The sequence below is a fragment of the Amblyomma maculatum genome, chromosome 4 (assembly GCF_055883805.1).
Source record: "Amblyomma maculatum isolate TAMU_Amacu chromosome 4, ASM5588380v1, whole genome shotgun sequence".
In the NCBI taxonomy this organism is placed as follows: domain Eukaryota; kingdom Metazoa; phylum Arthropoda; class Arachnida; order Ixodida; family Ixodidae; genus Amblyomma; species Amblyomma maculatum.
Window position 1 is genome coordinate 124,010,459 of NC_139347.1, and position 14,462 is coordinate 124,024,920.

Sequence of the window (14,462 nt, forward strand, 5' to 3'; positions counted from 1 at the left end):
GATGGTGCTCATGGCTGCCTGGCATTGTGCGCAACTCCGCACTCTTCGTTCCTGGTGCAGCTTCTGCTGGCGTGTTCTTAAATTCCTCGATTTAGGACAAAATGGGTGTCAATTAAGTGAAGAACCACATCAGGAGCATCCCTAGCTTCTGGTCGAATTCACCATTGCAATGCTATGATTCCACGCCACTGATATTAAAAAAGAAAATAGCGCTACGATTTTGTTTAGTTTTGAGCGACCTTGCCTGCAATGCCTTTGGATAGCACACACATCACACCGTACGCGGGCACTTCACGTTTCGCCTACATTGGAAAGCCGCTGGTGCGGCCGAGATTCTATCTCGTTCATTGTCTTCAGCAGGCGAGCGCCCAGGCCACTGAGCAAACGCGGCAGGTCATAGAGGATCTAGGAACTGTCATCAAAGCATTTCGTAACCAGAGCGGGTCCGCAGCTGATCTTACGCTATCGTATCACGCTGCTATATAACGCTAATATGTAGGATATGTTCAGTGACGCAGGTTATTTCTTCACAAGGAAACGATAGCTGAATCAGTAACGCCAAATTGAAAAACAAGTCTTGTTGAAAAGTATCTCCATGCGAAACGTTCAACAAGACAACAAATTTATTGCGGTCTCAGATAGATTATAGCATGACAAAACATTCAGAAAAAAAAGAACGTAGCGTTAATTGATTACTGTTCCGTAATTATCAGCGACTTTTGGGGGCTGTAGCTGACTACTGTACTAAGATAAATTTGAAACAATGCAATCATGACTATAAGCGGTTATTTCTTTGTGGCGCTTAAAAGACATTGATTCGTTGCTAGCGCAATTTTGTACTTATCGAAGCATCAGCGTAACAGAAACGGAAATTTTGACCAGTGGCCAATTCCTACCGAGCTGCCACGATCTGGCTGGCTAGAAGGGCGCTCAGTACCGGTGCTGGGTTGTTCTGAAGAGAACACCATTATGATGATACTGATTGTTTTCGGCAGGAGAACGTACGTTGAGGCCTGGCCTCCTATACTCGTATATCGGAGGCTAAGGCTAAGGCTGCGCCAGAAAACATTTACACTGGGCTGGTTTGTCTTCCTTCCTATCGACTAAAAGGTGCACCAAAGTACTATAAATTAATAGCAAGAAACAGAAAAGCAAACTAGTAACTACGCTTCACGTTCATCTTGGCAAACATCAATGATGATGTTTAGAAATGTGTTGCGTTGTCTTATGTTTATTTAGACGAGAGATTAACATCAGACTGAATAAATTGAACTCTAAAAACATTCCCTGAGACAGCAACTTTTCTAGCAAAGCAAGCGATCAAGTTATGCAGCAGAATAATGTCAATGCTGTTGAATTAGACTTTGAGCACCTATAATTTTAACCACCGATCACAAGAAGGGGGGGGGGGGGGGGGGGGGCTCACTTTACTTCAGGCAGTTGTTATGGCAAGGGTATGTGATGACGGCGGTAGGTAAAATGTAAAAAAATGTTTAATACCCATGGTCGGTGCAAGATGAATGGAAGAAAATAATAACTTGCGCGCACGGCGCACTGCAACCTTGAAAATTATTTCTAATAGGTCAAACGATGATACTTGGTTAAAATATTTCTTTCTTTATGGTTCAACGAATCACCAAATACGCAATATTCCTTCAAATTTGTAGCTTTTGAGTGGAATAAAGAGTCACCAAAGCAAAATATTCCCCCATAACTATCCTCTTTAAGTGTCCTTGGAAAGGAAAAAAATGTATAGCCTATATTAGCTTAAAACATCCTTTATTCTCATCACGCTATAATTATCGTTCGCTACCACTAAGTTTCTCGCATTGCCATGGACGCCACCAGAATTCTCTTGTGGCACTTCGAGAAGGCGCAAGAATTGCACAGGTGGTTTCAATTGCCATGAAGTTATGCCACTTTGAGTGCGACCAAGCACAGAAATTCTGTTGCTCTTTATCTGCTGCACCCGTGTCATCTACAGTTATGTCAGCCGACTCCCTAAACCTAAGCCTAAATACAAGCTTATCATGTACAAAACTGCTAATCATTAGCCTTCGCACAGAGAATTAGATGTCTCTGTAGACATGTGTAGAGCCCAGGGGTCAAGAGCCGAGGGCACCTCTACACATTCAAATACTCAATTACGCAACACTATATTGTGGCTCCCATTATTTCCACCTTCCCATAGCTACTCTGTGCATTCTCTGAATGCTGCAGATAGAGGATAAAAACTTCATCTTTGAGCAATATGTTAGGCACTGCTCTATTATTCCCCGTCCATAAACCAAACGTGCATTCTGTCCTTGTGCAACAGCCTCTGGTTTTCATTAATGTCGGTGTTTTCCATAAAAGGTGCAGGAATGTCCCACGGTCAAGGAAATTTGTATTAAGGGAATAATTAGTCATTTGTATTCATTAGTGCAATTTCAAATCACTATTAATTCACTAAAGCTGCACTTTGAAGCGTTGTGCTAAAGGCTGGATTAACCCAATTTTCTCTTGTAATTAAGTCGGTCTCGAGCTACCATTCTTCTACTAGCCGTTTTAATCAGGAAGCATTTCTTGGCTGATGGGTGGTGCGGCATGGATCTTTGATACCGGCACGGGCCCACGACAAAACGAGGATAAGCAATGATAACAATACAATTAACACAGCGTTCTTCACGGTAATAAGATATCTTTACAATTTATGTCCAGGGTACTAGTGAGCCATCAGTGATAAGAATGATAACGAGATAAGGTCGATCAAACTGAGAACGCACCTCAGTGGGATTTTCGGTAAATGTAACAGAAAGCATATGATGCCCTCAGAGGAGATAGTAATGGTTTTTTCTAGCGGTAGTAATGGTTAATGGTGTAATTTCGCATTTATGTAGTTGTGTCCAGCTGGCCACGTTACCGGATTAGTTGTGATATAGGCGATGTCGTGTTAGCTTCTAACATGCCTCGACAAGAAGTTGTGGACGTCGAAAGCAAATGTTAACAACAAAAAACTGATGTCATAGCGACACGTCTACACAAGAAAATATGGACGTCGAATTAATATCGGATGTCGGAATAATGTGACATTTTCGAAACGCGGTATGAGCTACAAACAGAACTAGGTACGAAATTTGTCATGCTTTCGGATTTACACAAGTAGACGTGAGCTCAACTAGTGCTGCGACTACTCCGGATACACACCGGTCCTCAATTTTGAACCCCAGGCCAAAACGAATGTTATTCCAACTTCGTAGGTTCTGGACCCAGCTATATTGCATTCCTTCACCACGGTATGGCTGCGCTTGGGTGGGTGTATGCTAACGTACAGTTACACCATTAGCACTTCTGAAACTTAAATATTTAGTAGCAACTTTACCCCAGCCTGTAAATGAAATTGCTTTTCAAGAACTCTTGCTGACGAAGCACGCTTTGTGTGGCCACCCCTACGTGAGGTCAAGATCTGATGAAATTATTAAAAACTGCAGCTGGCAAGTATTTTATTTGCGTCTTGTTATTTTAACTACGAGTCGCACCAGGTGCCGAACAAAACGATGGTATAATTTGCCCTAAATATAAGTCTCGTTTAAACACTTAATTTTTGATGCACAGTGCTCTTCAAAAGTTTAAAGTATATCTCCCTGTTTGAGCCGAGGGCTCTCTCTCTTTCTCCCTAAAGAAGACGCTATAATTTCATGTCGTGGAAACGGCAGAACCAAAGGCAGCAACAACACGAAATGTTTAATGCGACTGCTTTTATTGCCCTGATATGAACACTTGATTTCCGAACTTTTGTGAACATTTCTGGACTGAACATTCGGGCGTTGATTACAGAAAATGGCGTGCTCAATACACTCCTGCAAACTGAGTCCCTGCTGCTCACTGCGGCTCTGAATTTAAAGGGACACTAAAGAGAGAAAGGAAGTGGGTTTGCATCGATAGAATGCCAGTTCCTGATTACAAAACGACCACTCTTACTGAAAACAGAGCTGTTATAAGGTAGTAAAGAAGAATAACAGAAATACAGGTATCGCCACCACAGCCAAACGGCCGAGGCTCGCAACTACAAATCACGTGACGCGCTAGGGATCCTGGAGGCTGACAAATGCGAATTACGTTGCATGTTTGAATGCGGTAGTACGTTTTTTCTCAAACATGATAACACGCTTTTATCATACATAAACGACTGCGAAAAGACAACGTAAACGTTGCAAGGCAAATACAAAAATATACTTGGAGGCGCCACAGTTAAATAAAATTAAATTGGTTCACAGGAAGGGAAAGGCGCAGTAACTGTCACACTTGCTCTGTGGACACCCGAACCGCGCCGTAAGGGAAGGGAGGAAGGTGGGAATGAAAGTGGAAAGAGAGAAAGAGGAGCCGTAGTGAAGGGCTACGGAGTAATTTCGACCACCTGGGGATCTTTAACGTGCGCTGACATCGCACAGCACACGGACGCCACTTCGTTTCGCCTCCATCGAAACGCAGCCGCCGAGGTCGGGTTCGAACCCGGGAACTCCGGCACAGTAGTCGGGCGTCTTACCACTGCACCACCCCGGCGGGGCAGGCGCCACAGGCGCCCACTTCAGTTTTGGTTATGTCTCGGCTCAGGCATTTCGTGCGCACTCGGATAGTTTGTTTGAACCTGCAGCGCCTGAATTACGAGCTTGGAGCAGCAGATGCGCCTTGATGGTTCCCATTTGAGCATTCGGAGGCACGAGCGAGCAAAATCCGCTACCGCCGACACACTCCTTCGTTCACACTTCTGCGCCAACATATCGCCGCCGTTGCCGCTTCGACTGCGACCTGACCGCTTGACTGCAGCTACGTACGCCACGAAAAGCATACATATGCTAAGTACTGAAGGAAAAACGCATTATCATTCAATTGTTCACTAAATCATGGCACATCTGACCAACATATACTGCGTCAACAAGACCTTCAACGTGCTATTTGCAGGCGTCGTGAACAAAAGGGGCATACTTGCCGCTCATACCGAGGAGAGCGTCGATATATTGCGCTCGTCGCCCGGCGAAAAAAAGGGCCTCGGGTAAAAAGTAAAAAGCACCAGAAATACATTACAAAAAGTAAAAAAAAAAAAACGATTTGTAAAAAAAAAAAAAGAAAACGCCAGAAGCGGTAAGACTCGAACTCGCTACTGCTTTCTCCGTAACGTTCGGCGCTAACAGCTCGGCAACGCCGCGCCACAAGGACCTTGGAAATATTTCTAGCTTTTATGTCATAGCCCCATTTACAATAAAAAGTTTCTGCTGCCGGTCTAAAAATTACAACTTCTTGATCATCGGCGCATGCTGCCTGCTCTCACGTCTTGCAAATAATGTTCTGGATGCCTATGCGTACTATATTGTGCACTGGATTCATTTTAACATGTGGAATTTCACAGCGCTGGCAAATGTAGTGGCGCCGGCACTTCGGTCATGTTCTGCTACCGTGGACGTAATTTTCGCTGAACACGGAGCTGTAGCACAAACCTTGAAGGAAAAAAGTGCGACGAAGCTTCAAAACTGACAAGCGCAGCAGCGAGGACACTATTTCGCTGGTAACTAAATCTTATTTGTATGTAAACATGTCAGGAAGCGTTGCGATGACCGAGGGCTCGGTTTGTTTATACACAGTGCAAGAAGGAGCGCAAAAGCTTGAGAACCATGTAAAGTATTGTGCATTACAAGCGCTCTGTTTTTTTTTTCTTCCTTTATGGGCCCATTGCTCGGTAAATTACTTTCTTCATCGTTTTATTTATTTCGGCTGAGGCCGTCATTGCGAGTACGCTGTTGCCAAGTTGGCCCTTGAGGGATGCGACGCCGCGGGCCGCGCCGTCTCGCTAGCTATCACGGAGTCTCCGCTTACGTCATAGTGTGCGCCACTCAACTCCAACTACATAGTTGGAGGTCACAGTTTGAATTCGACCGGCGGGAACAAGAAAAAACCTCAACTTCTTATCGCAATATCTCAGCAATTATTCGATTTTTTGCTGCCGGATATGCGGCGATAGTGTCACCAAATGTAGTTTATTAGATTTTCATACTATCTTTGGCTGTCTTTAGTGTCCCTTTAAAGCTGGCACAGTGCTTTCAAACTAAAGTATTAAATCAAGTACGAAAGTCTCGAACAAAGTAGATGGAGTTGTGCATCATTACGAAGGTTTCAAGCGAAACCTGGCACACAGTGAGAGTAAAAAACACACGCAACCGGTTTTTTTTTTGCATTATCATTTCAGCTGGTTTTTACGCAATTCCGAAAATAATGTATAGGTTCTTATAAAGCTGGCATGTAGGGTCATTTCGTTATGCCACAGAAGCACCGAAAGAAACATGACAAGCCTGCACAGCCATATCTACTCTAAAAGAAAAAAGAGGTCACCGCGATTTATTTTCACAAATGCCTTGTAAAGCATTCTGTTGCATGCTTTGCGCATTTACACTTGCTGAATAGGCACCTTTCGATTCATTGCTACTGATTAAAGGCATACAAGTACTTACTATGTATATATTTCTGATGGCGTAATTGGTGCTTAATGTAGGAACACGATTCATTTCTCCTTGCGGGAGCGCGTCAGCTGCATGCACAACCAATATTTTCTTGTAGTCCGTGATGAACAAAAATGTTTCGATTGTTCTTCTTATAATGATGGTGACATCTATTTGAGAACCTGGAGGTTTTTCTAGGTTGCCTACAACGTTATTGCTCCCTTGTCTTATGACTTGAATCCTGCAAATACAGCAACACTCTTAGTGAACTAAGTTAGAAAGTGCAATTAATATCAGACTGCGTCGTGATATTTCCCAATTGTCAGTACTTGTTATATACCCGGTCGGTAATAATAAACTCAAGAAGAACATGATAATGATACTTTCTGTTCTCATAATAGATTAGAATTTGTGAGGATGCGGCTCAAGTGTCCTCTAGTTGTGGACTGGGTATCATATAGTCTACCTTTTATCTCCGAGGATGTTTAATCAACTAGTATTCCCGAAAATTATAAAATGTAGAGTTCTTTAAATAGATTAGACATTTCGTATTCAGTTTTAAAATGATTAGTTTAAAAACCTTGAACTCCATTACTGCTGATATTATAATTCTGACCGGTTTGAAATCGCCGTAATTTTTGTACCTCACTAAGAAGCTGGAAGCAAGAAGCAAAGCCACTCTATTACCAATACCGTGTTTGACTCATAGATCCTAAAACCACTTTTTTAGAGCTAGTGTCACTTTTTCCCCATAAGCACTTCACCTATCTCGTTTTATTGGTACTGTCAGGCCTAGAAAAGTATTCCCAGTAGCTTGTTTATTTCTCCTACTTGTTATATTATTCATTTTATTATAAAGAAATCTTGTTTGGTCTATGTGCAGGCAAAGGAAAACGTTCAGTGGTTCAAACCACAGATTTTTGCTAAGCATTCTGCCTAGTATTCGGTTTTCTGTATATGAAGGAACGTTTAGCCTTAGGGCCACCAGGCTGTCTAATTAGTTAAACAGCTATATTTTATAAGTTAGTGTTACGGTTATCTTTGTCACTGACAACAGTTTAGCATCTTTATATTAGGACGTGTTCTAATTTTGAGAAGGAGAGTTATACTTTATGACGACCAACCCAAAAGCTGCACATTGGTCTCAGTGGTCAATGTTTGCGGTTTTTGAGCTCATGTTTTGTGCAGGTTGTGAACTGCTATATTCAAATCTGATTCTGTAAAGGCCCGAATGATTAACATTGCCATTAAAATGTTATAATAGCACAATACACTTATTTACACCTGCAAATCATGCCATTGCTCATACTTGTCAACACAAGAAATTATGTAGACATATTATAAGTATTATTAGGAATCTCCCACCGGTAAACTACTAATATTCCGGGGTGAGAATAAACGTATCAGGAGTATCTAGAAACATCTCATGATTTCGACAGCAGTTTGGCAGGCGTGCCTAAAAGATGCGACAGAATGGAGGCGAAAATGTTACTGCCTTGCAATTCGCTCAAAACGCAGTGATTGCACCCCATTTCCGCCCCACAGCGATTGCACCACATTTTCGTGAAGTCGCTACAATATTCAAAGAAAGTGTAACCAAAATCATCCTTCTTCAAGGGAGAATCACTGTATTTGCTGTACTCATTTGCTGCTTGAACGTGTTCCGTTAATATCACTGTATTTGCAATCACTGTATTTGCAAAGACACTTATTATTTGCCGTAAGAGCAGAGGCGACAGCGTGCCCACTCAGTGTCTGACTTTAAATCCGCGTACCTCAGAATCTCGCCTTCGCATAAACCGTCCAGCTTCCGCATACCGAGCATTCCTCGTTGCCTTCTCGACATCGTCTTTCTTAGCCTAACTGTTCGTAGAGTACTACAACTACGATAATCGACAGCTTCAAACCAAGTACGTATATTAATAAACGTATCTGGTACAATGTCAAAGAACCGCCCAGGTGCCAGCCACAGGTTCCATCACGTCTTCTAGCTGAGCGACACATACAGATTGTTATTCCTCTACGCCACGCTGGTTTCATTCATTATTCCTGTCTCACCGCGCACTAACCCATCATTCAATCAGTCAGTCCCAATATCAAAACCGTGATGATCAACCAACACTGAATATATCATACATGGGATCCATAATATTTCCCCATACTTTTTTTACTCGTCCTAATGCAGACGCTATCTTTGCTAACAAAGGCGTATCAAGTACTCTCAAATGCAAAACACTGATGGCCGCCGCATGACCTCCCCTGGGGCTGTCAAATTATTTCCGCCGATTGCTTTTTCACTCGGCCTTGAGAGCTCACTTGTCACTACGGCAAGCAAAGCGACGCGCGCTTTTCGGCACAAAGAATACAGCAGATTTCGCCTAATAATGCACTGGCGTGCTCACTTAACATAAGCCTGTAGAGATCCTTCTTTTACTGAACATATAATGTTTCGCTGCATTCTTCTATGTACAGCCCCGTCCACTTCTAGCTATAACGAGGTCCCTGCTTTTAAATCGTCATTCGTCTGACCCGGCCTCGCAATAAAGTTAAGTGGCAGGCCATGTGAAGCAGCACGTCCGGCTCCCGTTGTGCTTGCATCGTTTTTCATCGATATGCGCCTGCGTTGGACGCAATATTGCTTTGAAAGCAGCGTCCATGTTATAGCTAGAAGTGGATGACCCTGTACAATATTATATAGGTTACTGCTGTGCATTTGTAAAAAATAAAGCAAGCTGCGTGATTATACATTTGCTGTTGGAGAATAGTGGAAACGAATATCATGTCTACTTTAAAAGGTACACAAGACACCAGTATCCCCAGAACTGCTGAGTGCCGTTTCCTTTTTTTATTTCTAATTTGATTCAATTTCTTTCTTTCTGAGATATAAGTCTGATTCTCTCGTTTTGGTACTATAAATAGTCCTTTTGCTGCGTTTTCCAACCAAGAAGTGAATTTTTAATACCTACCTCAGCTATCTTCTCCTATAGTACTTACTTCTGTTATTAGGTGTGATGAGTATAAAAACTAAGCATTGAGCTTCATCATCATCAGCCTCACTATACCCACGGCCGGCCGAAGGCCTTTCCCATATTTCTCCAATTAACCTGGTTCTGTGCTAGCTGCATCCACTTGGCCCCTGCAAACGTCTTAACCTCATCCGCACACCTAACTTTCTGCCGCTCCCTGCTACGCTTTCCTTCCCTTGGAATCCAGTTTGTTACCCAAAGCGACCATCGGTTACCCTCTCTTCGCACTACATGTCCTGCCCATGCCCATTTCTTCTTCCTAACTTCCGCTAGAATGTCGGTAACTTGAGTTATTTCTCTGACACCCTCTGCACGCTTCCTATCTCTTAATGTTACCCCTACCATTTTTCATTTTTCATTCCATCGCCCTCTGGATTGTCCTCAACTTGGGTAGAACCCTCTTGGTGAGCCTCCACGTTTCAGCCCCATAGGTGAGTACAGGTAAGATGCAACTGTTGTATACTTTCATCTTGGGCGATACCGGTAAGCTGCTAGTCATAATCTGCGAGTGTTTGACAAATGCGCTCCATCCCAATCTTATCCTTCTTGTTATTTCCTTTTCATGGCCCGGATCTGTGGTTACTACCTGTCCTAAGTAGACATATTCGCCTACTACTTCCAGCACTTCGCTACCTAATGTAAACTGCTGTTCCTTCCCGAGGCTGTTGAACATTACCTTAGTCTTCTGCATATTGATTTTTAAGCCATATCGGCTTTTAAAGCCGCTTGGTGCGGAGTTAGATGTAGTGCGCCTGCCCAACCAGTGCATTTAATGCTCCCTTTTTGAAAGTAGCGGGCCTATATCTTTTTTGAAAATCGTGGCTGCTATGACAGAGCAAAAACGCACTGTGCCGTAAGCCAGCCCAGAAATTTTGGCGCGTTAAAACGAACGGCGGTTCTATTGATATATAAAACGCAACCGCGGATTATTATCGCGAACTATCGGAGCCTTTATTTGTTGTTTTCAAACGGCGCCTGCATGTGGTCTGATCACTGCGATTGTAGCGCTTGGAAAGACTCATTTTGGATGGTAAAACAGCGCAAAAGGACGAACGACAAAGGAACAGGAACCACACGGTCGGATCTCGTGGTCTTTAATTTTTAAAAGGTAAGGATCTTGATACGCGGCTTGATCCCTGTATTTGTAACTCGAGACGATATCTTCAATTTTTGCAACAAAAACGACAAGATTAGAGAATTTTAGTATAACGTATGGACGCTTTCGTACAGTAAACGCCAGAAAATTATGGGGCGTTACTTCGTGTGTTGCATCGGCGCTTTTAGTTGGTCGTACGAAAGCGCGAAAGAAAACTACGGTGGTGACATCTAGATTTAAAATAAGAAAAGCACATTCAAGCTTTTTTTTTTTAATCGCAGGCCAAAACTAGCCAAGTCGCACCGGAGCCAGTTTCTTTGCTGCGGCTACTGCGGCAGTTTTGTTGTACTCCGCAACGTTGGTATTCCCGTGTTGAATACTTTTACCTTGTATTGCCGTCATGGTGCGTGACGGCCTCTTTTCAGCTCCGTACTGCCAAGCATATTTTTATGGATACACGGGTGTAAACAGTCAAGCCAAGACGATCCACTTCATGACGTTGCCATGCCAACACAGCAACGCTACTCGTCAGGCTTAGGGACTGCGCTGCCGTAGTGCAAAATAAAAAATAGAGGTAAATATTTGCTAATTATTTGTGCACAATGGTGCACGAGGCAAAGCGAAGACCCCGTATGCCATTTATACGCGGCAGTGCGCCCAAAAACGCGGTAACGAAGACACATTCACTCAGGAGCAGGTGGCCTGGACGCCGCCATCTTGTCAACGCTGATCTCCCATCGTACGTGAGGGCCGGGCACGATACTTAAATTGATTTATTTATAGGAAGGGAAAGGCGCGGTTAGTCTCACTTGTTTTCTGTGGACACCGCAACCGCGCCGTAAGGGAAGGGAAGGGAGGAAGGTGGGAAGGGGAAAGAGGGAAAGAGGAGCCGTAGTGGAGGGCTTCGGAGTAATTTCGACCACCTGGGGATCTTTAACGTGCGCTGACATCGCACAGCACACGGACGCCTCTTCGTTTCGCCTCCATCGAAACGCAGCCGCCGAGGTCGGGTTCGAACCCGGGAATGTATAGCGCATGTGCAGTGCGCGTCACGATATTTTTGTCGTGCGCTATTCCTCTGAGTGTGTCTGTGTACGCTATACTAAAAGTCTCTATACTGAGTGTGTCTGTGTACGCTATACTAAAAGTCTCTATTTTTAGTTTGCCTTTTATGTATTTATTTGCTTATAATGACCTATAGCACGGACGTACGGTATGATATGTTTGCTCACTGACTTTATATGCAGTGCTGCCAAATGCTGCGAGAATTCTTATTTCAACTACCAGCGAGTGTTTTTGCTGCCATCGCCGCCGCAAAGCTTCTTATTAGAGCGCAGCTCTTTGGCGTCCGTTCCTGGGTTTCGCGGAGGCGTCGGCCTCGTAACCAGTTCCGCCCCCATTTCAGCCCCCAGTTTGAGCCGGCGCTTCGGCAACCGGACGCCCGCAGGAAGAAGGGGGGGGGGGGGGGGGTACACTCAGCGGCGAATGAGGGGTTGGTTGGTTTGTGGGGTTTAACGTCCCAAAGCGACTGAGGCTATGAGAGACGCCGTAGTGGAGGACTCCGGAAATTTCGACCACCTGGGGATCTTTAACGTGCGCTGACATCGCACAGCACACGGACGCCTCTTCGTTTCGCCTCCACCGAAACGCAGCCGCCGAGGTCGGGTTCGAACCCGGGTATTCCGGACAGCAGTCGGGCGTCTTACCACTGCACCACCCCGGCGGGGCGGCAGAAGCGCGCGCAGCAACTGAAGAGCACGAGGAAAGTGAAGGAAGAGCACGAGGAAAGGGAAGGGGGGGGGGGGGGGGGGGGGTCGACGGAGGCAGAGCTAGCAGCGACCGCGCTTGCAACACCGTCGCCGTCATGCAGAAAGAGGAGGAGGAGCTCCCCCTCTCTTCATGCGTGGCGGCGAGGGTTGCCGAAACGCCGCGGCTCGTTATCAGCGGATCACAGTGTGTGCATCCCACTCTCACTCGCTTCGTTCGCTAGCGACGTCAGCGGCATCAGTCAGTCGCTGCTATCTGTTCGTCGCGCAACGTTCCTATGGGCCCACGCGTTGCTTTCCGCAACCTTACGATAACTCAATTGCGCTTCTCCGACCACAAAGCTTCTTTCATGACAGCCAAAAACTGTTAGTGGAGCGTTTCTTGACGGAATACGTGTGAAAAAAAAAGCTGTCTCTAATTGTACATTCGTGTCTTGCTCGAAATATTTGCCTCAATTTATCGAAAAGATGAAACAGGTGATGAGCTGCGCTCAAATTTCGCATTAGGAAGTAACGTAATCGTGGGCAATTTTTTCTTTGGCGGCTAAAATTCGGCCAAATGGAATGCTAATATCAGTGCTACACATCTATGTTCTGTTATCGTCTACCACACTGTCACCACCACATGAAAATATTGCCAGATGCTTCTTCACCGGCGTAATAAATGCATGGCGCGAGCTTGAGTCACAAAATAGCAATTGCGTAAGAAAGGGTCTTAACTCACACCAGTAGCGCACTTCTTCACACCCTCGCTGAAAAACGCCTAAAGAGTTTCGGTTTTAAATTATTTTTCGCAGACTCACTGCTACTAAGTAACAATTAATTTTTAAAACTGCAATTCCGAATTGAAAGAAGGTAATAAAAATCTGTCTAGTCTAAGCCTTTGACCCTCCGATATTATTGGGGTGCAAATTACCGGTATTTTTATAGGCTTACAAACGAATATACTGTTCTGTTTATATTACTTTGAAAAATATGTAGGTTGCGCTTAATAAGCCCCGCCATAGTGCCAAAATTGTTTTCTAAAAATTTAAAAAAGGTGAAAAACGATATTTTGTACCGCCTCCTGCATCAACACAAATTTTGCGTCATGGAACAAGACGGATGGCGAACATAGAGCGTCTTCATACTTTTTATGTTGTCAGGCATGTTCGTTCCGATTAATAATAATAATAATAATAATAATTGGTTCACAGGAAGAGAAAGGCGCAGTAACTGTCACATTAGCTCTGTGGACGCCCGACCCGCGCCGCAAGGGACGGGAGGAAGGTGGGAATGAAAGTGGAAATAAAGAAAGCAGAGCCGTAGTGGAGGGCTACGGAATAATTTCGACCACCTGGTGATCTTTAACATGCGCTGACATCGCACAGCACAAGCACGCCACTTCGTTTCGCCTCCATCGAAACGCAGCCGCCGCGGTCGGGTTCGAACCCGGGAACTCCGGCACAGTAGTCGGGCGTCTTACCACTGCACCACCCCGGTGATTCTTATGGAAAAAAAAAACACATTTTTTTAAACGCGAGTTTCTTATTAGCGTTGCGTCGCACCAGGTAAAGTGTCTTGAAAGCTATAAGGCGCCCAGCTAAAAAAATAATGTTTTCTTGGGAGAACACAAATGATTTTACTGAAAATATTGCAGAATGAAATGGACAGTTCTGTCAAAATCTAATAACTCTTGACAATTTTCAGAGAGAAAAAGCACATTAGGAGCACATATATAGGTAATGTTCTCACGCATCCGGGTCGACGTATTCGCCAATGCAGCTGATGAATGCTCCGGGAACGACCTGGGCCACGTTCACATAGTCATGAATCGACTAAAAAAAGAACGAAAAAGATGGAAGCAATGCTTACACACTCTTTTGAAATAAAGCGTTGAAGCAGCCACGTTTAAATGCAATGGAAAAAAATTGTGCTCCCGTTAAACGTTTTTTTGAAGTGTTTCGCGCTCATCACCACGGACATCCTATACAAGTTTATGTTCAGGGACACGTTATCGTAGTCTGCTTGAGCTACTATGCGTTGCAGTGCATATTCAGCTCAAAGTTTAGAAGCAAAGAGCTCTGACACGGCTTCCATCCCCGCTAAGCAGCGTTAGCTAGCA